A 26144-nucleotide genomic window follows, 5' to 3' on the forward strand; every position below is an offset into this window, starting at 1 on the left:
ATTATATTTCACATAGTTTGTCTATTAATATAGCAGCCACCTAATAGAAATTGCAACAGGTTTTAAATGACAATCATAAAATGCAAAGCAATTATTTTTCCACAGAAGCTCATCACAAAATCAACGTGCAGGTAGTTGTGGCCGAGTGGTTAAGGCGATGGACTCGCGCAGGTTCAAATCCTGCCAGCTACGTCTTGCTTTTCGAGCATGTCAAAAACAAAGATCATACTTCCTTGACTCCTTTATTTTCTAGGAAACTATACTAGCTATTATATTTCACATAGTTTGTCTATTAATATAGCAGCCACCTAATAGAAATTGCAACAGGTTTTAAATGACAATCATGAAATGGAAAGCAATTATTTTTCCACAGAAGCTCATCACAAAATCAACGTGCAGGTAGTTGTGGCCGAGTGGTTAAGGCGATGGACTCGCGCAGGTTCAAATCCTGCCAGCTACGTTTTGCTTTTCAAACTTATTTAAAAACACAATATGCATTTAAGATGTAGAAAAGCAAAATATGTTATGTTAAACAATGTAACTGTCTCATCCTAAATCACCTTCACTTGCATCCTATTTCACAATGGACTGCTTTTTGAAGCACGTGATCTCAGACAGTGAGGCTCTTCCTGCATTTTAGGAACATGTCATCAAACCATCTCCAAATTTTTTTTACTGTTTCATGATGTAATGGATATTTATGTGTAGATCTGAGTTAAAATTTGTTTTGTTAATAACAACTAAACTTTTAATTAACAAATCAGCAGCACTAGGAAGAAATGTGCATATCAGATACTTTCAAATATCACAAAACTGTAGTGCTATCTGTGGAATAACAGTGAATGTATTGCTATTATTTCCATCAGCCACTTTGTAAGATACATAACAAAGTTTATTTGTTCATTCCAGAACATATTATCATCTTCATCATAATCAACAATTGCCACCAAGCTCAGGAAATCTTTCCCATCTTAAAGTTAATCTTAAATATATCTCTATAACACTGACATGAGCTGTTTCTTTTTAAAAAATAAACAGTAATTGAAAAATTTAAATCAATATTTTTTGGAAACCATCATACTCACCATTGTATCCTAATCCTGATTTAATCCTAGTTTGCAGCCTTGATGTTATGAACTAATTATTTCACATATACATTTGCAGAATCCTATGATGTGCCTTTCACAATATCCATACTGCCACTAAAGAATGCAAAATTTGATCTTGAGAGATCTGCAGAGATGAAATGAATGATGAGAGAAAATGCATGTTAATAAACAAATTTATGATTGTGCAGAGGCAGGTGTGCTAATTCTACATTAAATAAGCATGGGACCAATGAAATAAACAGAACGATAATAAATTATTTTGTACTCCAGGTAATATCTGGTAATGGTATAGAAGTAGTTGTGGCCGAGTGGTTAAGGCGATGGACTCGAAATCCATTGGGGATTCCCCGCGCAGGTTCAAATCCTGCCAGCTACATTTTGCTTTGCAAACTTATTTAAAAACACAATATGCATTTAAGATGTAGAAAAGCAAAATATGTTATGTTGAACAATGTAACTGTCTCATCCTAAATCACCTTCACTTGCATCCTATTTCACAATGGACTGCTTTTTGAAGCACGTGATCTCAGACAGTGAGGCTCTTCCTGCATTTTAGGAACATGTCATTAAACCATCTCCAATTTTTTTTACTGTTTCATAATGTAATGGTTATTTATGTGTAGATCTGAGTTAAAATTAGTTTTGTTAATAACAACTAAACTTTTAATTAACAAATCAGCAGCACTAGGAAGAAATGTGCATATCAGATACTTTCAAATATCACAAAACTGTAGTGCTATCTGTGGAATTACAGTGAATGTATTGCAATTATTTCCATCGGCCACTTTATAAGATACATAACAAAGTTTATTTGTTCATTCCAGAACATATTATCATATTCATCATAATCAACAATTGCCACCAAGCTCAGGAAATCTTTCCCATCTTAAAGTTAATCTTAAATATATCTCTATAACACTGACATGAGCTGTTTTTTTTAAAACATAAACAGTAATTGAAAAATTTAAATCAATATTTTTTGGAAACCATCATACTCACCATTGTATCCTAATCCTGATTTAATCCTAGTTTGCAGCCTTGATGTTATGAACTAATTATTTCACATATACATTTGCAGAATCCTATGATGTGCCTTTCACAATATCCATACTGCCACTAAAGAATGCAAAATTTGATCTTGAGAGATCTGCAGAGATGAAATGAATGATGAGAGAAAATGCATGTTAATAAACAAATTTATGATTGTGCAGTGGCAGGTGTGCTAATTCTACATTAAATAAGCATGGGACCAATGAAATAAACAGAACGATAATAAATTATTTTGTACTCCAGGTAATATCTGGTAGTGGTATAGAAGTAGTTGTGGCCGAGTGGTTAAGGCGATGGACTTGAAATCCATTGGGGATTCCCCGCGCAGGTTCAAATCCTGCCAGCTACATTTTGCTTTTCAAACTTATTTAAAAACACAATATGCATTTAAGATGTAGAAAAGCAAAATATGTTATGTTGAACAATGTAACTGTCTCATCCTAAATCACCTTCACTTGCATCCTATTTCACAATGGACTGCTTTTTGAAGCACGTGATCTCAGACAGTGAGGCTCTTCCTGCATTTTAGGAACATGTCATTAAACCATCTCCAATTTTTTTTACTGTTTCATAATGTAATGGTTATTTATGTGTAGATCTGAGTTAAAATTAGTTTTGTTAATAACAACTAAACTTTTAATTAACAAATCAGCAGCACTAGGAAGAAATGTGCATATCAGATACTTTCAAATATCACAAAACTGTAGTGCTATCTGTGGAATTACAGTGAATGTATTGCAATTATTTCCATCGGCCACTTTTTAAGATACATAACAAAGTTTATTTGTTCATTCCAGAACATATTATCATCTTCATCATAATCAACAATTGCCACCAAGCTCAGGAAATCTTTCCCATCTTAAAGTTAATCTTAAATATATCTCTATAACACTGACATGAGCTGTTTCTTTTTAAAACATAAACAGTAATTGAAAAATTTAAATCAATATTTTTTGGAAACCATCATACTCACCATTGTATCCTAATCCTGATTTAATCCTAGTTTGCAGCCTTGATGTTATGAACTAATTATTTCACATATACATTTGCAGAATCCTATGATGTGCCTTTCACAATATCCATACTGCCACTAAAGAATGCAAAATTTGATCTTGAGAGATCTGCAGAGATGAAATGAATGATGAGAGAAAATGCATGCTAATAAACAAATTTATGATTGTGCAGAGGCAGGTTTGCTAATTCTACATTAAATAAGCATGGGACCAATGAAATAAACAGAACGATAATAAATTATTTTGTATTCCAGGTAATGTCGGGTAGTTGTATAGAAGTAGTTGTGGCCGAGTGGTTAAGGCGATGGACTTGAAATCCATTGGGGTTTCCCCGCACAGGTTCAAATCCTGCCAGCTACGTCTTGCTTTTTGAGCATGTAAAAAACAAAGATCATACTTCCTTAACTCCTTTATTTTCTAGGAAACTATACTAGCTATTATATTTCACATAGTTTGTCTATTAATATAGCAGCCACCTAATAGAAATTGCAACAGGTTTTAAATGACAATCATGAAATGGAAAGCAATTATTTTTCCACAGAAGCTCATCACAAAATCAACGTGCAGGTAGTTGTGGCCGAGTGGTTAAGGCGATGGACTCGCGCAGGTTCAAATCCTGCCAGCTACGTTTTGCTTTTCAAACTTATTTAAAAACACAATATGCATTTAAGATGTAGAAAAGCAAAATATGTTATGTTGAACAATGTAACTGTCTCATCCTAAATCACCTTCACTTGCATCCTATTTCACAATGGACTGCTTTTTGAAGCACGTGATCTCAGACAGTGAGGCTCTTCCTGCATTTTAGGAACATGTCATTAAACCATCTCCAATTTTTTTTACTGTTTCATAATGTAATGGTTATTTATGTGTAGATCTGAGTTAAAATTAGTTTTGTTAATAACAACTAAACTTTTAATTAACAATTCAGCAGCACTAGGAAGAAATGTGCATATCAGATACTTTCAAATATCACAAAACTGTAGTGCTATCTGTGGAATTACAGTGAATGTATTGCAATTATTTCCATCGGCCACTTTTTAAGATACATAACAAAGTTTATTTGTTCATTCCAGAACATATTATCATCTTCATCATAATCAACAATTGCCACCAAGCTCAGGAAATCTTTCCCATCTTAAAGTTAATCTTAAATATATCTCTATAACACTGACATGAGCTGTTTCTTTTTAAAACATAAACAGTAATTGAAAAATTTAAATCAATATTTTTTGGAAACCATCATACTCACCATTGTATCCTAATCCTGATTTAATCCTAGTTTGCAGCCTTGATGTTATGAACTAATTATTTCACATATACATTTGCAGAATCCTATGATGTGCCTTTCACAATATCCATACTGCCACTAAAGAATGCAAAATTTGATCTTGAGAGATCTGCAGAGATGAAATGAATGATGAGAGAAAATGCATGCTAATAAACAAATTTATGATTGTGCAGAGGCAGGTGTGCTAATTCTACATTAAATAAGCATGGGACCAATGAAATAAACAGAACGATAATAAATTATTTTGTATTCCAGGAAATGTCGGGTAGTTGTATAGAAGTAGTTGTGGCCGAGTGGTTAAGGCGATGGACTTGAAATCCATTGGGGTTTCCCCGCACAGGTTCAAATCCTGCCAGCTACGTCTTGCTTTTTGAGCATGTAAAAAACAAAGATCATACTTCCTTGACTCCTTTATTTTCTAGGAAACTATACTAGCTATTATATTTCACATAGTTTGTCTATTAATATAGCTGCCACCTAATAGAAATTGCAACAGGTTTTAAATGACAATCATGAAATGGAAAGCAATTATTTTTCCACAGAAGCTCATCACAAAATCAACGTGCAGGTAGTTGTGGCCGAGTGGTTAAGGCGATGGACTCGCGCAGGTTCAAATCCTGCCAGCTACGTTTTGCTTTTCAAACTTATTTAAAAACACAATATGCATTTAAGATGTAGAAAAGCAAAATATGTTATGTTAAACAATGTAACTGTCTCATCCTAAATCACCTTCACTTGCATCCTATTTCACAATGGACTGCTTTTTGAAGCACGTGATCTCAGACAGTGAGGCTCTTCCTGCATTTTAGGAACATGTCATCAAACCATCTCCAAATTTTTTTTACTGTTTCATGATGTAATGGTTATTTATGTGTAGATCTGAGTTAAAATTTGTTTTGTTAATAACAACTAAACTTTTAATTAACAAATCAGCAGCACTAGGAAGAAATGTGCATATCAGATACTTTCAAATATCACAAAACTGTAGTGCTATCTGTGGAATTACAGTGAATGTATTGCAATTATTTCCATCGGCCACTTTTTAAGATACATAACAAAGTTTATTTGTTCATTCCAGAACATATTATCATCTTCATCATAATCAACAATTGCCACCAAGCTCAGGAAATCTTTCCCATCTTAAAGTTAATCTTAAATATATCTCTATAACAGTGACATGAGCTGTTTCTTTTTAAAACATAAACAGTAATTGAAAAATTTAAATCAATATTTTTTGGAAACCATCATACTCACCATTGTATCCTAATCCTGATTTAATCCTAGTTTGCAGCCTTGATGTTATGAACTAATTATTTCACATATACATTTGCAGAATCCTATTATGTGCCTTTCACAATATCCATACTGCTACTAATGAATGCAAAATTTGATCTTGAGAGATCTGCAGAGATGTAATGAAGGATGAGAGAAAATGCATGTTAATAAACAAATTTATGATTGTGCAGTGGCAGGTGTGCTAATTCTACATTAAATAAGCATGGGACCAATGAAATAAACAGAACGATAATAAATTATTTTGTACTCCAGGTTATGTCGGGTAGTTGTATAGAAGTAGTTGTGGCCGAGTGGTTAAGGCGATGGACTTGAAATCCATTGGAGTTTCCCCACGCAGGTCCAAATCCTGCCAGCTATGTCTTGCTTTTCGAGCATGTAAAAAACAAAGATCATACTTCCTTGACTCCTTTATTTTCTAGGAAACTATACTAGCTATTATATTTCCCATAGTTTGTCTAATAATATAGCAGCTACCAAATAGAAATTGCAACAGGTTTTAAATGACAATCATGAAATGCAAAGCAATTATTTTTCCACAGAAGCTCATCACAAAATCAACGTGCAGGTAGTTGTGGCCGAGTGGTTAAGGCGATGGACTCGCGCAGGTTCAAATCCTGCCAGCTACGTTTTGCTTTTCAAACTTATTTAAAAACACAATATGCATTTAAGATGTAGAAAAGCAAAATATGTTATGTTAAACAATGTAACTGTCTCATCCTAAATCACCTTCACTTGCATCCTATTTCACAATGGACTGCTTTTTGAAGCATGTGATCTCAGACAGTGAGGCTCTTCCTGCATTTTAGGAACATGTCATCAAACCATCTCCAAATTTTTTTTACTGTTTCATGATGTATTGGTTATTTATGTGTAGATCTGAGTTAAAATTTGTTTTGTTAAAAACAACTAAACTTTTAATTAACAAATCAGCAGCACTAGGAAGAAATGTGCATATCAGATACTTTCAAATATCACAAAACTGTAGTGCTATCTGTGGAATTACAGTGAATGTATTGCAATTATTTCCATCAGCCACTTTGTAAGATACATAACAAAGTTTACTTGTTCATTCCAGAACATATTATCATCTTCATCATAATCAACAATTGCCACCAAGCTTAGGAAATCTTTCCCATCTTAAAGTTAATCTTAAATATATCTCTATAACACTGACATGAGCTGTTTCTTTTTAAAACATAAACAGTAATTGAAAAATTTAAATCAATATTTTTTGGAAACCATCATACTCACCATTGTATCCTAATCCTGATTTAATCCTAGTTTGCAGCCTTGATGTTATGAACTAATTATTTCACATATACATTTGCAGAATCCTATGATGTGCCTTTCACAATATCCATACTGCCACTAAAGAATGCAAAATTTGATCTTGAGAGATCTGCAGAGATGAAATGAATGATGAGAGAAAATGCATGTTAATAAACAAATTTATGATTGTGCAGAGGCAGTTGTGCTAATTCTACATTAAATAAGCATGGGACCAATGAAATAAACAGAACGATAATAAATTATTTTGTACTGCAGGTAATGTCAGGTAGTTGTATAGAAGTAGTTGTGGCCGAGTGGTTAAGGCGATTGGCTTGAAATCCATTGGGGTTTCCCCGCACAGGTTCAAATCCTGCCAGCTATGTCTTGCTTTTTGAGCATGTAAAAAACAAAGATCATACTTCCTTGTCTCCTTTATTTTCTAGGAAACTATACTAGCTATTATATTTCACATAGTTTGTCTATTAATATAGCAGCCACCTAATAGAAATTGCAACAGGTTTTAAATGACAATCATGAAATGGAAAGCAATTATTTTTCCACAGAAGCTCATCACAAAATCAACGTGCAGGTAGCTGTGGCCGAGTGGTTAAGGCGATGGACTCGCGCAGGTTCAAATCCTGCCAGCTACGTTTTGCTTTTCAAACTTATTTAAAAACACAATATGCATTTAAGATGTAGAAAAGCAAAATATGTTATGTTAAACAATGTAACTGTCTCATCCTAAATCACCTTCACTTGCATCCTATTTCACAATGGACTGCTTTTTGAAGCACGTGATCTCAGACAGTGAGGCTCTTCCTGCATTTTAGGAACATGTCATCAAACCATCTCCAATTTTTTGTTACTGTTTCATGATGTAATGGTTATTTATGTGTAGATCTGAGTTAAAATTTGTTTTGTTAATAACAACTAAACTTTTAATTAACAAATAAGCAGCACTAGGAAAAATGTGCATATCAGATACTTTCAAATATCACATTACTGTAGTGCTATCTGTGGAATTACAGTGAATGTATTGCAATTATTTCCATCAGCCACTTTGTAAGATACATAACAAAGTTTACTTGTTCATTCCAGAACATATTATCATCTTCATCATAATCAACAATTGCCACCAAGCTTAGGAAATCTTTCCCATCTTAAAGTTAATCTTAAATATATCTCTATAACACTGACATGAGCTGTTTCTTTTTAAAACATAAACAGTAATTGAAAAATTTAAATCAATATTTATTGGAAACCATCATACTCACCATTGTATCCTAATCCTGATTTAATCCTAGTTTGCAGCCTTGATGTTATGAACTAATTATTTCACATATACATGTGCAGAATCCTATTATGTCCCTTTCACAATATCCATACTGCTACTAATGAATGCAAAATTTGATCTTGAGAGATCTGCAGAGATGTAATGAAGGATGAGAGAAAATGCATGTTAGTAAACAAATTTATGATTGTGCAGTGGCAGGTGTGCTAATTCTACATTAAATAAGCATGGGACCAATGAAATAAACAGAACGATAATAAATTATTTTGTACTCCAGGTAATGTCGGGTAGTTGTATAGAAGTAGTTGTGGCCGAGTGGTTAAGGCGATGGACTTGAAATCCATTGGGGTTTCCCCGCACAGGTTCAAATCCTGCCAGCTACGTCTTGCTTTTTGAGCATGTAAAAAACAAAGATCATACTTCCTTCACTCCTTTATTTTCTAGGAAACTATACTAGCTATTATATTTCACATAGTTTGTCTATTAATATAGCAGCCACCTAATAGAAATTGCAACAGGTTTTAAATGACAATCATGAAATGGAAAGCAATTATTTTTCCACAGAAGCTCATCACAAAATCAACGTGCAGGTAGTTGTGGCCGAGTGGTTAAGGCGATGGACTCGCGCAGGTTCAAATCCTGCCAGCTACGTTTTGCTTTTCAAACTTATTTAAAAACACAATATGCATTTAAGATGTAGAAAAGCAAAATATGTTATGTTAAACAATGTAACTGTCTCATCCTAAATCACCTTCACTTGAATCCTATTTCACAATGGACTGCTTTTTGAAGCACGTGATCTCAGACAGTGAGGCTCTTCCTGCATTTTAGGAACATGTCATTAAACCATCTCCAATTTTTTTTACTGTTTCATGATGTAATGGTTATTTATGTGCAGATCTGAGTTAAAATTAGTTTTGTTAATAACAACTAAACTTTTAATTAACAAATCAGCAGCACTAGGAAGAAATGTACATATCAGATACTTTCAAATATCACAAAACTGTAGTGCTATCTGTGGAATTACAGTGAATGTATTGCAATTATTTCCATCGGCCACTTTTTAAGATACATAACAAAGTTTATTTGTTCATTCCAGAACATATTATCATCTTCATCATAATCAACAATTGCCACCAAGCTCAGGAAATCTTTCCCATCTTAAAGTTAATCTTAAATATATCTCTATAACACTGACATGAGCTGTTTCTTTTTAAAACATAAACAGTAATTGAAAAATTTAAATCAATATTTTTTGGAAACCATCATACTCACCATTGTATCCTAATCCTGATTTAATCCTAGTTTGCAGCCTTGATGTTATGAACTAATTATTTCACATATACATTTGCAGAATCCTATGATGTGCCTTTCACAATATCCATACTGCCACTAAAGAATGCAAAATTTGATCTTGAGAGATCTGCAGAGATGAAATGAATGATGAGAGAAAATGCATGTTAATAAACAAATTTATGATTGTGCAGTGGCAGGTGTGCTAATTCTACATTAAATAAGCATGGGACCAATGAAATAAACAGAACGATAATAAATTATTTTGTACTCCAGGTAATGTCGGGTAGTTGTATAGAAGAAGTTGTGGCCGAGTGGTTAAGGCGATGGACTTGAAATCCATTGGGGTTTCCCTGCACAGGTTCAAATCCTGCCAGCTACGTCTTGCTTTTTGAGCATGTAAAAAACAAAGATCATACTTCCTTGACTCCTTTATTTTCTAGGAAACTATACTAGCTATTATATTTCACATAGTTTGTCTATTAATATAGCAGCCACCTAATAGAAATTGCAACAGGTTTTAAATGACAATCATGAAATGGAAAGCAATTATTTTTCCACAGAAGCTCATCACAAAATCAACGTGCAGGTAGTTGTGGCCGAGTGGTTAAGGCGATGGACTCGCGCAGGTTCAAATCCTGCCAGCTACGTTTTGCTTTTCAAACTTATTTAAAAACACAATATGCATTTAAGATGTAGAAAAGCAAAATATGTTATGTTAAACAATGTAACTGTCTCATCCTAAATCACCTTCACTTGCATCCTATTTCACAATGGACTGCTTTTTGAAGCACGTGATCTCAGACAGTGAGGCTCTTCCTGCATTTTAGGAACATGTCATCAAACCATCTCCAAATTTTTTTTACTGTTTCATGATGTAATGGTTATTTATGTGTAGATCTGAGTTAAAATTAGTTTTGTTAATAACAACTAAACTTTTAATTAACAAATCAGCAGCACTAGGAAGAAATGTGCATATCAGATACTTTCAAATATCACAAAACTGTAGTGCTATCTGTGGAATTACAGTGAATGTATTGCAATTATTTCCATCGGCCACTTTTTAAGATACATAACAAAGTTTATTTGTTCATTCCAGAACATATTATCATCTTCATCATAATCAACAATTACCACCAAGCTCAGGAAATCTTTCCCATCTTAAAGTTAATCTTAAATATATCTCTATAACACTGACATGAGCTGTTTCTTTTTAAAACATAAACAGTAATTGAAAAATTTAAATCAATATTTTTTGGAAACCATCATACTCACCATTGTATCCTAATCCTGATTTAATCCTAGTTTGCAGCCTTGATGTTATGAACTAATTATTTCACATATACATTTGCAGAATCCTATGATGTGCCTTTCACAATATCCATACTGCCACTAAAGAATGCAAAATTTGATCTTGAGAGATCTGCAGAGATGAAATGAATGATGAGAGAAAATGCATGTTAATAAACAAATTTATGATTGTGCAGAGGCAGTTGTGCTAATTCTACATTAAATAAGGATGGGACCAATGAAATAAACAGAACAATAATAAATTATTTTGTACTGCAGGTAATGTCAGGTAGTTGTATAGAAGTAGTTGTGGCCGAGTGGTTAAGGCGATGGACTTGAAATCCATTGGGGTTTCCCCGCACAGGTTCAAATCCTGCCAGCTACGTCTTGCTTTTTGAGCATGTAAAAAACAAAGATCATACTTCCTTGACTCCTTTATTTTCTAGGAAACTATACTAGCTATTATATTTCACATAGTTTGTCTATTAATATAGCAGCCACCTAATAGAAATTGCAACAGGTTTTAAATGACAATCATAAAATGCAAAGCAATTATTTTTCCACAGAAGCTCATCACAAAATCAACGTGCAGGTAGTTGTGGCCGAGTGGTTAAGGCGATGGACTCGCGCAGGTTCAAATCCTGCCAGCTACGTTTTGCTTTTCAAACTTATTTAAAAACACAATATGCATTTAAGATGTAGAAAAGCAAAATATGTTATGTTAAACAATGTAACTGTCTCATCCTAAATCACCTTCACTTGCATCCTATTTCACAATGGACTGCTTTTTGAAGCACGTGATCTCAGACAGTGAGGCTCTTCCTGCATTTTGTGAACATGTCATCAAACCATCTCCAATTTTTTGTTACTGTTTCATGATGTAATGGTTATTTATGTGTAGATCTGAGTTCAAATTTGTTTTGTTAATAACAACTAAACTTTTAATTAACAAATAAGCAGCACTAGGAAAAATGTGCATATCAGATACTTTCAAATATCACAAAACTGTAGTGCTATCTGTGGAATTACAGTGAATGTATTGCAATTATTTCCATCGGCCACTTTTTAAGATACATAACAAAGTTTATTTGTTCATTCCAGAACATATTATCATCTTCATCATAATCAACAATTGCCACCAAGCTCAGGAAATCTTTCCCATCTTAAAGTTAATCTTAAATATATCTCTATAACAGTGACATGAGCTGTTTCTTTTTAAAACACAAACAGTAATTGAAAAATTTAAATCAATATTTTTTGGAAACCACCATACTCACCATTGTATCCTAATCCAGATTTAATCCTAGTTTGCAGCCTTGATGTTATGAACTAATTATTTCACATATACATTTGCAGAATCCTATTATGTGCCTTTCACAATATCCATACTGCTACTAATGAATGCAAAATTTGATCTTGAGAGATCTGCAGAGATGTAATGAAGGATGAGAGAAAATGCATGTTAATAAACAAATTTATGATTGTGCAGTGGCAGGTGTGCTAATTCTACATTAAATAAGCATGGGACCAATGAAATAAACAGAACGATAATAAATTATTTTGTACTCCAGGTTATGTCGGGTAGTTTTATGGAAGTAGTTGTGGCCGAGTGGTTAGGGCGATGCACTTGAAATCCATTGGGGTTTCCCCGCGCAGGTTCAAATCCTGCCAGCTATATCTTGCTTTTCGAGCATGTAAAAAACAAAGATCATACTTCCTTGACTCCTTTATTTTCTAGGAAACTATACTAGCTATTATATTTCCCATAGTTTGTCTATTAATATAGCAGCTACCAAATAGAAATTGCAACAGGTTTTAAATGACAATCATGAAATGCAAAGCAATTATTTTTCCACAGAAGCTCATCACAAAATCAACGTGCAGGTAGTTGTGGCCGAGTGGTTAAGGCGATGGACTCGCGCAGGTTCAAATCCTGCCAGCTACGTCTTGCTTTTCGAGCATGTCAAAAACAAAGATCATACTTCCTTGACTCCTTTATTTTCTAGGAAACTATACTAGCTATTATATTTCCCATAGTTTGTCTATTAATATAGCAGCTACCAAATAGAAATTGCAACAGGTTTTAAATGACAATCATGAAATGGAAAGCAATTATTTTTCCACAGAAGCTCATCACAAAATCAACGTGCAGGTAGTTGTGGCCGAGTGATTAAGGCGATGGACTCGAGCAGGTTCAAATCCTGCCAGCTACGTTTTGCTTTTCAAACTTATTTAAAAACACAATATGCATTTAAGATGTAGAAAAGCAAAATATGTTATGTTAAACAATGTAACTGTCTCATCCTAAATCACCTTCACTTGCATCCTATTTCACAATGGACTGCTTTTTGAAGCACGTGATCTCAGACAGTGAGGCTCTTCCTGCATTTTAGGAACATGTCATCAAACCATCTCCAAATTTTTTTTACTGTTTCATGATGTATTGGTTATTTATGTGTAGATCTGAGTTAAAATTTGTTTTGTTAAAAACAACTAAACTTTTAATTAACAAATCAGCAGCACTAGGAAGAAATGTGCATATCAGATACTTTCAAATATCACAAAACTGTAGTGCTATCTGTGGAATTACAGTGAATGTATTGCAATTATTTCCATCGGCCACTTTTTAAGATACATAACAAAGTTTATTTGTTCATTCCAGAACATATTATCATCTTCATCATAATCAACAATTGCCACCAAGCTCAGGAAATCTTTCCCATCTTAAAGTTAATCTTAAATATATCTCTATAACACTGACATGAGCTGTTTCTTTTTAAAACAAAACAGTAATTGAAAAATTTAAATCAATATTTTTTGGAAACCATCATACTCACCATTGTATCCTAATCCTGATTTAATCCTAGTTTGCAGCCTTGATGTTATGACCTAATTATTTCACATATACATTTGCAGAATCCTATGATGTGCCTTTCACAATATCCATACTGCCACTAAAGAATGCAAAATTTGATCTTGAGAGATCTGCAGAGATGAAATGAATGATGAGAGAAAATGCATGTTAATAAACAAATTTATGATTGTGCAGTGGCAGGTGTGCTAATTCTACATTAAATAAGCATGGTACCAATGAAATAAACAGAACGATAATAAATTATTTTGTACTCCAGGTAATATCTGGTAGTGGTATAGAAGTAGTTGTGGCCGAGTGGTTAAGGCGATGGACTCGAAATCCATTGGGGATTCCCCGCGCAGGTTCAAATCCTGCCAGCTACGTTTTGCCTTTCAAACTTATTTAAAAACACAATATGCATTTAAGATGTAGAAAAGCAAAATATGTTATGTTGAGCAATGTAACTGTATCATCCTAAATCACCTTCACCTGCATCCTATTTCACAATGGACTGCTTTTTGAAGCACGTGATCTCAGACAGTGAGGGTCTTCCTGCATTTTAGGAACATGTCATTAAACCATCTCCAATTTTTTTTACTGTTTCATGATGTAATGGTTATTTATGTGTAGATCTGAGTTAAAATTAGTTTTGTTAATAACAACTAAACTTTTAATTAACAAATCAGCAGCACTAGGAAGAAATGTGCATATCAGATACTTTCAAATATCACAAAACTGTAGTGCTATCTGTGGAATTACAGTGAATGTATTGCAATTATTTCCATTGGCCACTTTTTAAGATACATATCAAAGTTTATTTGTTCATTCCAGAACATATTATCATCTTCATCATAATCAACAATTGCCACCAAGCTCAGGAAATCTTTCCCATCTTAAAGTTAATCTTAAATATATCTCTATAACACTGACATGAGCTGTTTCTTTTTAAAACATAAACAGTAATTGAAAAATTTAAATCAATATTTTTTGGAAACCATCATACTCACCATTGTATCCTAATCCTGATTTAATCCTAGTTTGCAGCCTTGATGTTATGAACTAATTATTTCACATATACATTTGCAGAATCCTATGATGTGCCTTTCACAATATCCATACTGCCACTAAAGAGTGCAAAATTTGATCTTGAGAGATCTGCAGAGATGAAATGAATAATGAGAGAAAATGCATGTTAATAAACAAATTTATGATTGTGCAGTGGCAGGTGTGCTAATTCTACATTAAATAAGCATGGGACCAATGAAATAAACAGAACGATAATAAATTATTTTGTACTCCAGGTAATGTGTGGTAGTGGTATAGAAGTAGTTGTGGCCGAGTGGTTAAGGCGATGGTCTTGAAATCCATTGGGGTTTCCCCGCGCAGATTCAAATCCTGCCAGCTACGTCTTGCTTTTCGAGCGTGTCAAAAACAGAGATCATACTTCCTTGACTCCTTTATTTTCTAGGAAACTATACTAGCTATTATATTTCCCATAAATTGTCTATTAATATAGCAGTTACCAAATAGAAATTGCAACAGGTTTTAAATGACAATCATGAAATGGAAAGCAATTATTTTTCCACAGAAGCTCATCACAAAATCAACGTGCAGGTAGTTGTGGCTGAGTGGTTAAGGCGATGGACTCGCGCAGGTTCAAATCCTGCCAGCTACGTTTTGCTTTTCAAACTTATTTAAAAACACAATATGCATTTAAGATGTAGAAAAGCAAAATATGTTATGTTAAACAATGTAACTGTCTCATCCTAAATCACCTTCACTTGCATCCTATTTCACAATGGACTGCTTTTTGAAGCACGTGATCTCAGACACTGAGGCTCTTCCTGCATTTTAGGAACATGTCATCAAACCATCTCCAAATTTTTTTTACTGTTTCATGAAGTAACGGTTATTTATGTGTAGATCTGAGTTAAAATTTGTTTTGTTAATAACAACTAAATTTTTAATTAACAAATCAGCAGCACTAGGAAGAAATGTGCATATGAGATACTTTCAAATATCACAAAACTGTAGTGCTATCTGTGGAATTACAGTGAATGTATTGCAATTATTTCCATCGGCCACTTTTTAAGATACATAACAAAGTTTATTTGTTCATTCCAGAACATATTATCATCTTCATCATAATCAACAATTGCCACCAAGCTCAGGAAATCTTTCCCATCTTAAAGTTAATCTTAAATATATCTCTATAACACTGACATGAGCTGTTTCTTTTTAAAACATAAACAGTAATTGAAAAATTTAAATCAATATTTTTTGGAAACCATCATACTCACCATTGTATCCTAATCCTGATTAAATCCTAATTTGCAGCCTTGATGTTATGAACTAATTATTTCACATATACATTTGCAGAATCCTATGATGTGCCTTTCACAATATCCATACTGCCACTAAAGAATGTAAAATTTGATCTTGAGAGATCTGCAGAGATGAAATGAATGATGAGAGAAAATGCATGTTAATAAACAAATTTATGATTGTGCAGAGGCAGGTGTGCTAATTCTACATTAAATAAGCATGGGACCAATGAAATAAACAGAACGACAATAAATTATTTTGTACTCCAGGTAATGTCGGGTAGTTGTATAGAAGTAGTTGTGGCCGAGTGGTTAAGGCGATAGACTTGAAATGCATTGGGGTTTCCCCGTGCAGGTTCAAATCCTGCCAGATACGTCTTGCTTTTTGAGCATGTAAAAAACAGAGATCATACTTCCTTGACTCCTTTATTTTCTAGGAAACTATACTAGCTATTATATTTCACATAGTTTGTCTATTAATATAGCAGCCACCTAATAGAAATTGCAACAGGTTTTAAATGACAATCATAAAATGCAAAGTAATTATTTTTCCACAGAAGCTCATCACAAAATCAACGTGCAGGTAGTTGTGGCCGAGTGGTTAAGGCGATGGACTCGCGCAGGTTCAAATCCTGCCAGCTACGTTTTGCTTTTCAAACTTATTTAAAAACACAATATGCATTTAAGATGTAGAAAAGCAAAATATGTTATGTTAAACAATGTAACTGTCTCATCCTAAATCACCTTCACTTGCATCCTATTTCACAATGGACTGCTTTTTGAAGCACGTGATCTCAGACAGTGAGGCTCTTCCTGCATTTTAGGAACATGTCATCAAACCATCTCCAAATTTTTTTTACTGTTTCATGATGTAATGGTTATTTATGTGTAGATCTGAGTTAAAATTTGTTTTGTTAATAACAACTAAACTTTTAATTAACAAATCAGCAGCACTAGGAAGAAATGTGCATATCAGACACTTTCAAATATCACAAAACTGTAGTGCTATCTGTGGAATTACAGTGAATGTATTGCAATTATTTCCATCGGCCACTTTTTAAGATACATAACAAAGTTTATTTGTTAATTCCAGAACATATTATCATCTTCATCATAATCAACAATTGCCACCAAGCTCAGGAAATCTTTCCCATCTTAAAGTTAATCTTAAATATATCTCTATAATACTGACATGAGCTGTTTCTTTTTAAAACATAAACAGTAATTGAAAAATTTAAATCAATATTTTTTGGAAACCATCATACTCACCATTGTATCCTAATCCTGATTTAATCCTAGTTTGCAGCCTTGATGTTATGAACTAATTATTTCACATATACATTTGCAGAATCCTATGATATGCCTTTCACAATATCCATACTGCCACTAAAGAATGCAAAATTTGATCTTGAGAGATCTGCAGAGATGAAATGAATGATGAGAGAAAATGCATGTTAATAAACAAATTTATGATTGTGCAGAGGCAGGTGTGCTAATTCTACATTAAATAAGCATGGGACCAATGAAATAAACAGAACGATAATAAATTATTTTGTACTCCAGGTAATGTCAGGTAGTTGTATAGACGTAGTTGTGGCCGAGTGGTTAAGGCGATGGACTCGCGCAGGTTTAAATTCTGCCAGCTACGTCTTGCTTTTCGAGCATGTCAAAAACAAAGATCATACTTCCTTGACTCCTTTTTTTCTAGGAAACTATACTAGCTATTATATTTCACATAGTTTGTCTATTAATATAGCAGCCACCTAATAGAAATTGCAACAGGTTTTAAATGACAATCATAAAATGCAAAGCAATTATCTTTCCACAGAAGATCATCACAAAATCAACGTGCAGGTAGTTGTGGCCGAGTGGTTAAGGCAATGGACTCGCGCAGGTTCAAATCCTGCCAGCTACGTCTTGCTTTTCGAGCATGTCAAAAACAAAGATCATACTTCCTTGACTCCTTTATTTTCTAGGAAACTATACTAGCTATTATTTTTCACATAGTTTGTCTATTAATATAGCAGCCACCTAATAGAAATTGCAACAGGTTTTAAATGACAATCATGAAATGGAAAGCAATTATTTTTCCACAGAAGCTCATCACAAAATCAACGTGCAGGTAGTTGTGGCCGAGTGGTTAAGGCGATGGACTCGCGCAGGTTCAAATCCTGCCAGCTACGTTTTGCTTTTCAAACTTATTTAAAAACACAATATGCATTTAAGATGTAGAAAAGCAAAATATGTTATGTTAAACAATGTAACTGTCTCATCCTAAATCACCTTCACTTGCATCCTATTTCACAATGGACTGCTTTTTGAAGCACGTGATCTCAGACAGTGAGGCTCTTCCTGCATTTTAGGAACATGTCATCAAACCATCTCCAAATTTTTTTGACTGTTTCATGATGTAATGGTTATTTATGTGTAGATCTGAGTTAAAATTTGTTTAGTTAATAACAACTAAACTTTTAATTAACAAATCAGCAGCACTAGGAAGAAATGTGCATATCAGATACTTTCAAATATCACAAAACTGTAGTGCTATCTGTGGAATTACAGTGAATGTATTGCATTTATTTCCATCGGCCACTTTTTAAGATACATAACAAAGTTTATTTGTTCATTCCAGAACATATTATCATCTTCATCATAATCAACAATTGCCACCAAGCTCAGGAAATCTTTCCCATCTTAAAGTTAATCTTAAATATATCTCTATAACACTGACATGAGCTGTTTCTTTTTAAAACATAAACAGTAATTGAAAAATTTAAATCAATATTTTTTGGAAACCATCATACTCACCATTGTATCCTAATCCTGATTTAATCCTAGTTTGCAGCCTTGATGTTATGAACTAATTATTTCACATATACATTTGCAGAATCCTATGATGTGCCATTCACAATATCCATACTGCCACTAAAGAATGCAAAATTTGATCTTGAGAGATCTGCAGAGATGAAATGAATGATGAGAGAAAATGCATGTTAATAAACAAATTTATGATTGTGCAGAGGCAGGTGTGCTAATTCTACATTAAATAAGCATGGGACCAATGAAATAAACAGAACGATAATAAATTATTTTGTACTCCAGGTAATGTCGGGTAGTTGTATAGAAGTAGTTGTGGCCGAGTGGTTAAGGCGATGGACTTGAAATCCATTGGGGTTTCCCCGCGCAGGTTCGAATCCTGCCAGCTACGTCTTGCTTTTTGAGCATGTAAAAAACAAAGATAATATTTCCTTGACTCCTTTATTTTCTAGGAAACTAAACTAGCTATTATATTTCACATAGTTTGTTTATTAATATAGCAGCCACCTAATAGAAATTGCAACAGGTTTTAAATGACAATCATAAAATGCAAAGCAATTATTTTTCCACAGAAGCTCATCACAAAATCAACGTGCAGGTAGTTGTGGCCGAGTGGTTAAGGCGATGGACTCGTGCAGGTTCAAATCCAGCCAGCTACGTTTTGCTTTTCAAACTTATTTAAAAACACAATATGCATTTAAGATGTAGAAAAGCAAAATATGTTATGTTAAACAATGTAACTGTCTCATCCTAAATCACCTTCACTTGCATCCTATTTCACAATGGACTGCTTTTTGAAGCACGTGATCTCAAACAGTGAGGCGCTTCCTGCATTTTAGGAACATGTCATCAAACCATCTCCAAATTTTTTTTACTGTTTCATGATGTAATGGTTATTTATGTGTAGATCTGAGTTAAAATTAGTTTTGTTAATAACAACTAAACTTTTAATTAACAAATCAGCAGCACTAGGAAGAAATGTGCATATCAGATACTTTCAAATATCACAAAACTGTAGTGCTATCTGTGGAATTACAGTGAATGTATTGCAATTATTTCCATCGGCCACTTTTTAAGATACATAACAAAGTTTATTTGTTCATTCCAGAACATATTATCATCTTCATCATAATCAACAATTGCCACCAAGCTCAGGAAATCTTTCCCATCTTAAAGTTAATCTTAAATATATCTCTATAACAGTGACATGAGCTGTTTCTTTTTAAAACACAAACAGTAATTGAAAAATTTAAATCAATATTTTTTGGAAACCATCATACTCACCATTGTATCCTAATCCAGATTTAATCCTAGTTTGCAGCCTTGATGTTATGAACTAATTATTTCACATATACATTTGCAGAATCCTATTATGTGCCTTTCACAATATCCATACTGCTACTAATGAATGCAAAATTTGATCTTGAGAGATCTGCAGAGATGTAATGAAGGATGAGAGAAAATGCATGTTAATAAACAAATTTATGATTGTGCAGTGGCAGGTGTGCTAATTCTACATTAAATAAGCATGGGACCAATGAAATAAACAGAACGATAATAAATTATTTTGTACTCCAGGTTATGTCGGGTAGTTGTATAGAAGTAGTTGTGGCCGAGTGGTTAAGGCGATGCACTTGAAAACCATTGGGGTTTCTCCGCACAGGTTCAAATCCTGCCAGCTATGTCTTGCTTTTCGAGCATGTAAAAAACAAAGATCATACTTCCTTGATTCCTTTATTTTCTAGGAAACTATACTAGCTATTATATTTCCCATAGTTTGTCTATTAATATAGCAGCTACCAAATAGAAATTGCAACAGGTTTTAAATGACAATCATGAAATGCAAAGCAATTATTTTTCCACAGAAGCTCATCACAAAATCAACGTGCAGGTAGCTGTGGCCGAGTGGTTAAGGCGATGGACTCGCGCAGGTTCAAATCCTGCCAGCTACGTCTTGCTTTTCGAGCATGTCAAAAACAAAGATCATACTTCCTTGACTCCTTTATTTTCTAGGAAACTATACTAGCTATTATATTTCACATAGTTTGTCTATTAATATAGCAGCTACCAAATAGAAATTGCAACAGGTTTTAAATGACAATCATGAAATGGAAAGCAATTATTTTTCCACAGAAGCTCATCACAAAATCAACGTGCAGGTAGTTGTGGCCGAGTGATTAAGGCGATGGACTCGAGCAGGTTCAAATCCTGCCAGCTACATTTTGCTTTTCAAACTTATTTAAAAACACAATATGCATTTAAGATGTAGAAAAGCAAAATATGTTATGTTAAACAATGTAACTGTCTCATCCTAAATCACCTTCACTTGCATCCTATTTCACAATGGACTGCTTTTTGAAGCACGTGATCTCAGACAGTGAGGCTCTTCCTGCATTTTAGGAACATGTCATCAAACCATCTCCAAATTTTTTTTACTGTTTCATGATGTATTGGTTATTTATGTGTAGATCTGAGTTAAAATTTGTTTTGTTAAAAACAACTAAACTTTTAATTAACAAATCAGCAGCACTAGGAAGAAATGTGCATATCAGATACTTTCAAATATCAAAAAACTGTAGTGCTATCTGTGGAATTACAGTGAATGTATTGCAATTATTTCCATCGGCCACTTTTTAAGATACATAACAAAGTTTATTTGTTCATTCCAGAACATATTATCATCTTCATCATAATCAACAATTGCCACCAAGCTCAGGAAATCTTTCCCATCTTAAAGTTAATCTTAAATATATCTCTATAACACTGACATGAGCTGTTTCTTTTTAAAACATAAACAGTAATTGAAAAATTTAAATCAATATTTTTTGGAAACCATCATACTCACCATTGTATCCTAATCCAGATTTAATCCTAGTTTGCAGCCTTGATGTTATGAACTAATTATTTCACATATACATTTGCAGAATCCTATTATGTGCCTTTCACAATATCCATACTGCTACTAATGAATGCAAAATTTGATCTTGAGAGATCTGCAGAGATGTAATGAAGGATGAGAGAAAATGCATGTTAATAAACAAATTTATGATTGTGCAGTGGCAGGTGTGCTAATTCTACATTAAATAAGCATGGGACCAATGAAATAAACAGAACGATAATAAATTATTTTGTACTCCAGGTTATGTCGGGTAGTTGTATAGAAGTAGTTGTGGCCGAGTGGTTAAGGCGATGCACTTGAAATCCATTGGGGTTTCTCCGCACAGGTTCAAATCCTGCCAGCTATGTCTTGCTTTTCGAGCATGTAAAAAACAAAGATCATACTTCCTTGATTCCTTTATTTTCTAGGAAACTATACTAGCTATTATATTTCCCATAGTTTGTCTATTAATATAGCAGCTACCAAATAGAAATTGCAACAGGTTTTAAATGACAATCATGAAATGCAAAGCAATTATTTTTCCACAGAAGCTCATCACAAAATCAACGTGCAGGTAGCTGTGGCCGAGTGGTTAAGGCGATGGACTCGCGCAGGTTCAAATCCTGCCAGCTACGTCTTGCTTTTCGAGCATGTCAAAAACAAAGATCATACTTCCTTGACTCCTTTATTTTCTAGGAAACTATACTAGCTATTATATTTCACATAGTTTGTCTATTAATATAGCAGCTACCAAATAGAAATTGCAACAGGTTTTAAATGACAATCATGAAATGGAAAGCAATTATTTTTCCACAGAAGCTCATCACAAAATCAACGTGCAGGTAGTTGTGGCCGAGTGATTAAGGCGATGGACTCGAGCAGGTTCAAATCCTGCCAGCTACGTTTTGCTTTTCAAACTTATTTAAAAACACAATATGCATTTAAGATGTAGAAAAGCAAAATATGTTATGTTAAACAATGTAACTGTCTCATCCTAAATCACCTTCACTTGCATCCTATTTCACAATGGACTGCTTTTTGAAGCACGTGATCTCAGACAGTGAGGCTCTTCCTGCATTTTAGGAACATGTCATCAAACCATCTCCAAATTTTTTTTACTGTTTCATGATGTATTGGTTATTTATGTGTAGATCTGAGTTAAAATTTGTTTTGTTAAAAACAACTAAACTTTTAATTAACAAATCAGCAGCACTAGGAAGAAATGTGCATATCAGATACTTTCAAATATCAAAAAACTGTAGTGCTATCTGTGGAATTACAGTGAATGTATTGCAATTATTTCCATCGGCCACTTTTTAAGATACATAACAAAGTTTATTTGTTCATTCCAGAACATATTATCATCTTCATCATAATCAACAATTGCCACCAAGCTCAGGAAATCTTTCCCATCTTAAAGTTAATCTTAAATATATCTCTATAACACTGACATGAGCTGTTTCTTTTTAAAACATAAACAGTAATTGAAAAATTTAAATCAATATTTTTTGGAAACCATCATTCTCACCATTGTATCCTAATCCTGATTTAATCCTAGTTTAGAGCCTTGATGTTATGAACTAATTATTTCACATATACATTTGCAGAATCCTATGATATGCCTTTCACAATATCCATACTGCCACTAAAGAATGCAAAATTTGATCTTGAGAGATCTGCAGAGATGAAATGAATGATGAGAGAAAATGCATGTTAATAAACAAATTTATGATTGTGCAGAGGCAGGTGTGCTAATTCTACATTAAATAAGCATGGGACCAATGAAATAAACAGAACGATAATAAATTATTTTGTACTCCAGGTAATGTCGGGTAGTTGTATAGACGTAGTTGTGGCCGAGTGGTTAAGGCGATGGACTTGAAATCCATTGGGGTTTCCCCGCGCAGATTCAAATCCTGCCAGCTACGTCTTGCTTTTTGAGCATGTAAAAAACAAAGATCATACTTCCTTGACTCCTTTATTTTCTAGGAAACTATACTAGCTATTATTTTTCACATAGTTTGTCTATTAATATAGCAGCCACCTAATAGAAATTGCAACAGGTTTTAAATGACAATCATAAAATGCAAAGCAATTATTTTTCCACAGAAGCTCATCACAAAATCAACGTGCAGGTAGTTGTGGCCGAGTGGTTAAGGCGATGGACTCGCGCAGGTTCAAATCCTGCCAGCTATGTTTTGCTTTTCAAACTTATTTAAAAACACAATATGCATTTAAGATGTAGAAAAGCAAAATATGTTATGTTAAACAATGTAACTGTCTCATCCTAAATCACCTTCACTTGCATCCTATTTCACAATGGACTGCTTTTTGAAGCACGTGATCTCAGACAGTGAGGCTCTTCCTGCATTTTAGGAACATGTCATCAAACCATCTCCAAATTTCTTTGACTGTTTCATGATGTAATGGTTATTTATGTGTAGATCTGAGTTAAAATTTGTTTTGTTAATAACAACTAAACTTTTAATTAACAAATCAGCAGCACTAGGAAGAAATGTGCATATCAGATACTTTCAAATATCACAAAACTGTAGTGCTATCTGTGGAATTACAGTGAATGTATTGCAATTATTTCCATCAGCCACTTTGTAAGATACATAACAAGGTTTATTTGTTCATTCCAGAACATATTATCATCTTCATCATAATCAACAATTGCCACCAAGCTCAGGAAATCTTTCCCATCTTAAAGTTAATCTTAAATATATCTCTATAACAGTGACATGAGCTGTTTCTTTTTAAAACATAAACAGTAATTGAAAAATTTAAATCAATATTTTTTGGAAACCATCATACTCACCATTGTATCCTAATCCTGTTTTAATACTAGTTTGCAGCCTTGATGTTATGAACTAATTATTTCACATATACATTTGCAGAATCCTATCATGTGCCTTTCACAATATCCATACTGCCACTAATGAATGCAAAATTTGATCTTGAGAGATCTGCTGAGATGTAATGAAGGATGAGAGAAAATGCATGTTAATAAACAAATTTATGATTGTGCAGTGGCAGGTGTGCTAATTCTACATTAAATAAGCATGGGACCAATGAAATAAACAGAACGATAATAAATTATTTTGTACTCCAGGTAATGTCGGGGAGTTGTATAGAAGTAGTTGTGGCCGAGTGGTTAAGGTGATGGACTTGAAATCCATTGGGGTTTCCCCACGCAGGTTCAAATCCTGCCAGCTGCGTCTTGCTTTTTGAGCATGTAAAAAACAAAGATTCCTTCACTCCTTTATTTTCTAGGAAACTATACTAGCTATTATATTTCACATAGTTTGTTTATTAATATAGCAGCCACCTAATAGAAATTGCAACAGGTTTTAAATGACAATCATAAAATGCAAAGCAATTATTTTTCCACAGAAGCTCATCACAAAATCAACGTGCAGGTAGTTGTGGCCGAGTGGTTAAGTCGAAGGACTCGCGCAGGTTCAAATCCTGCCAGCTACGTTTTGCTTTTCAAACTTATTTAAAAACACAATATGCATTTAAGATGTAGAAAAGCAAAATATGTTATGTTAAACAATGTAACTGTCTCATCCTAAATCACCTTCACTTGCATCCTATTTCACAATGGACTGCTTTTTGAAGCACGTGATCTCAGACAGTGAGGCTCTTCCTGCATTTTAGCAACATGTCATCAAACCATCTCCAAATTTTTTTGACTGTTTCATGATGTAATGGTTATTTATGTGTAGATCTGAGTTAAAATTTGTTTTGTTAATAACAACTAAACTTTTAATTAACAAATCAGCAGCACTAGGAAGAAATGTGCATATCAGATACTTTCAAATATCACAAAACTGTAGTGCTATCTGTGGAATTACAGTGAATGTATTGGAATTATTTCCATCGGCCACTTTTTAAGATACATAACAAAGTTTATTTGTTCATTCCAGAACATATTATCATCTTCATCATAATCAACAATTGCCACCAAGCTCAGGAAATCTTTCCCATCTTAAAGTTAATCTTAAATATATCTCTATAACACTGACATGAGCTGTTTCTTTTTAAAACATAAACAGTAATTGAAAAATTTAAATCAATATTTTTTGGAAACCATCATACTCACCATTGTATCCTAATCCTGATTTAATCCTAGTTTGCAGCCTTGATGTTATGAACTAATTATTTCACATATACATTTGCAGAATCCTATGATGTGCCATTCACAATATCCATACTGCCACTAAAGAATGCAAAATTTGATCTTGAGAGATCTGCAGAGATGAAATGAATGATGAGAGAAAATGCATGTTAATAAACAAATTTATGATTGTGCAGAGGCAGGTGTGCTAATTCTACATTAAATAAGCATGGGACCAATGAAATA

The 26144-nt window shown here is 33.6% G+C and overlaps 17 non-coding genes across 17 annotated transcripts; all 17 read left to right on the plus strand.

Moving 5' to 3' along the window:
- Positions 1-1403: 1403 nt before the first annotated feature.
- Positions 1404-1485, plus strand: TRNAS-CGA (transfer RNA serine (anticodon CGA)). The gene has a single exon. It is a non-coding gene; the product is annotated as a tRNA-Ser (tRNA).
- A 941-nt stretch (positions 1486-2426) lies between these two features.
- Positions 2427-2508, plus strand: TRNAS-UGA (transfer RNA serine (anticodon UGA)). Its single transcript has one exon. It is a non-coding gene; the product is annotated as a tRNA-Ser (tRNA).
- A 942-nt stretch (positions 2509-3450) lies between these two features.
- TRNAS-UGA (transfer RNA serine (anticodon UGA)) lies at positions 3451-3532 on the plus strand. Its single transcript has one exon. It is a non-coding gene; the product is annotated as a tRNA-Ser (tRNA).
- A 1210-nt stretch (positions 3533-4742) lies between these two features.
- TRNAS-UGA (transfer RNA serine (anticodon UGA)) lies at positions 4743-4824 on the plus strand. The gene has a single exon. It is a non-coding gene; the product is annotated as a tRNA-Ser (tRNA).
- A 1211-nt stretch (positions 4825-6035) lies between these two features.
- Positions 6036-6117, plus strand: TRNAS-UGA (transfer RNA serine (anticodon UGA)). The gene has a single exon. It is a non-coding gene; the product is annotated as a tRNA-Ser (tRNA).
- A 1211-nt stretch (positions 6118-7328) lies between these two features.
- Positions 7329-7410, plus strand: TRNAS-UGA (transfer RNA serine (anticodon UGA)). The gene has a single exon. It is a non-coding gene; the product is annotated as a tRNA-Ser (tRNA).
- A 1210-nt stretch (positions 7411-8620) lies between these two features.
- Positions 8621-8702, plus strand: TRNAS-UGA (transfer RNA serine (anticodon UGA)). The gene has a single exon. It is a non-coding gene; the product is annotated as a tRNA-Ser (tRNA).
- Positions 8703-9915: 1213 nt separating this feature from the next.
- On the plus strand, positions 9916-9994 carry TRNAS-UGA (transfer RNA serine (anticodon UGA)). Its single transcript has one exon. It is a non-coding gene; the product is annotated as a tRNA-Ser (tRNA).
- A 1211-nt stretch (positions 9995-11205) lies between these two features.
- On the plus strand, positions 11206-11287 carry TRNAS-UGA (transfer RNA serine (anticodon UGA)). The gene has a single exon. It is a non-coding gene; the product is annotated as a tRNA-Ser (tRNA).
- Positions 11288-12497: 1210 nt separating this feature from the next.
- TRNAS-UGA (transfer RNA serine (anticodon UGA)) lies at positions 12498-12579 on the plus strand. Its single transcript has one exon. It is a non-coding gene; the product is annotated as a tRNA-Ser (tRNA).
- A 1478-nt stretch (positions 12580-14057) lies between these two features.
- On the plus strand, positions 14058-14139 carry TRNAS-CGA (transfer RNA serine (anticodon CGA)). The gene has a single exon. It is a non-coding gene; the product is annotated as a tRNA-Ser (tRNA).
- Positions 14140-15081: 942 nt separating this feature from the next.
- On the plus strand, positions 15082-15163 carry TRNAS-UGA (transfer RNA serine (anticodon UGA)). Its single transcript has one exon. It is a non-coding gene; the product is annotated as a tRNA-Ser (tRNA).
- A 1211-nt stretch (positions 15164-16374) lies between these two features.
- On the plus strand, positions 16375-16456 carry TRNAS-UGA (transfer RNA serine (anticodon UGA)). Its single transcript has one exon. It is a non-coding gene; the product is annotated as a tRNA-Ser (tRNA).
- A 2750-nt stretch (positions 16457-19206) lies between these two features.
- TRNAS-UGA (transfer RNA serine (anticodon UGA)) lies at positions 19207-19288 on the plus strand. The gene has a single exon. It is a non-coding gene; the product is annotated as a tRNA-Ser (tRNA).
- A 2772-nt stretch (positions 19289-22060) lies between these two features.
- Positions 22061-22142, plus strand: TRNAS-UGA (transfer RNA serine (anticodon UGA)). The gene has a single exon. It is a non-coding gene; the product is annotated as a tRNA-Ser (tRNA).
- Positions 22143-23621: 1479 nt separating this feature from the next.
- Positions 23622-23703, plus strand: TRNAS-UGA (transfer RNA serine (anticodon UGA)). The gene has a single exon. It is a non-coding gene; the product is annotated as a tRNA-Ser (tRNA).
- Positions 23704-24914: 1211 nt separating this feature from the next.
- TRNAS-UGA (transfer RNA serine (anticodon UGA)) lies at positions 24915-24996 on the plus strand. The gene has a single exon. It is a non-coding gene; the product is annotated as a tRNA-Ser (tRNA).
- Positions 24997-26144: the final 1148 nt, after the last annotated feature.

This window comes from Taudactylus pleione, unplaced genomic scaffold (genome assembly GCF_031769625.1).
Source record: "Taudactylus pleione unplaced genomic scaffold, aTauple2 ptg000085l, whole genome shotgun sequence".
In the NCBI taxonomy this organism is placed as follows: Eukaryota; Metazoa; Chordata; class Amphibia; order Anura; family Myobatrachidae; genus Taudactylus; species Taudactylus pleione.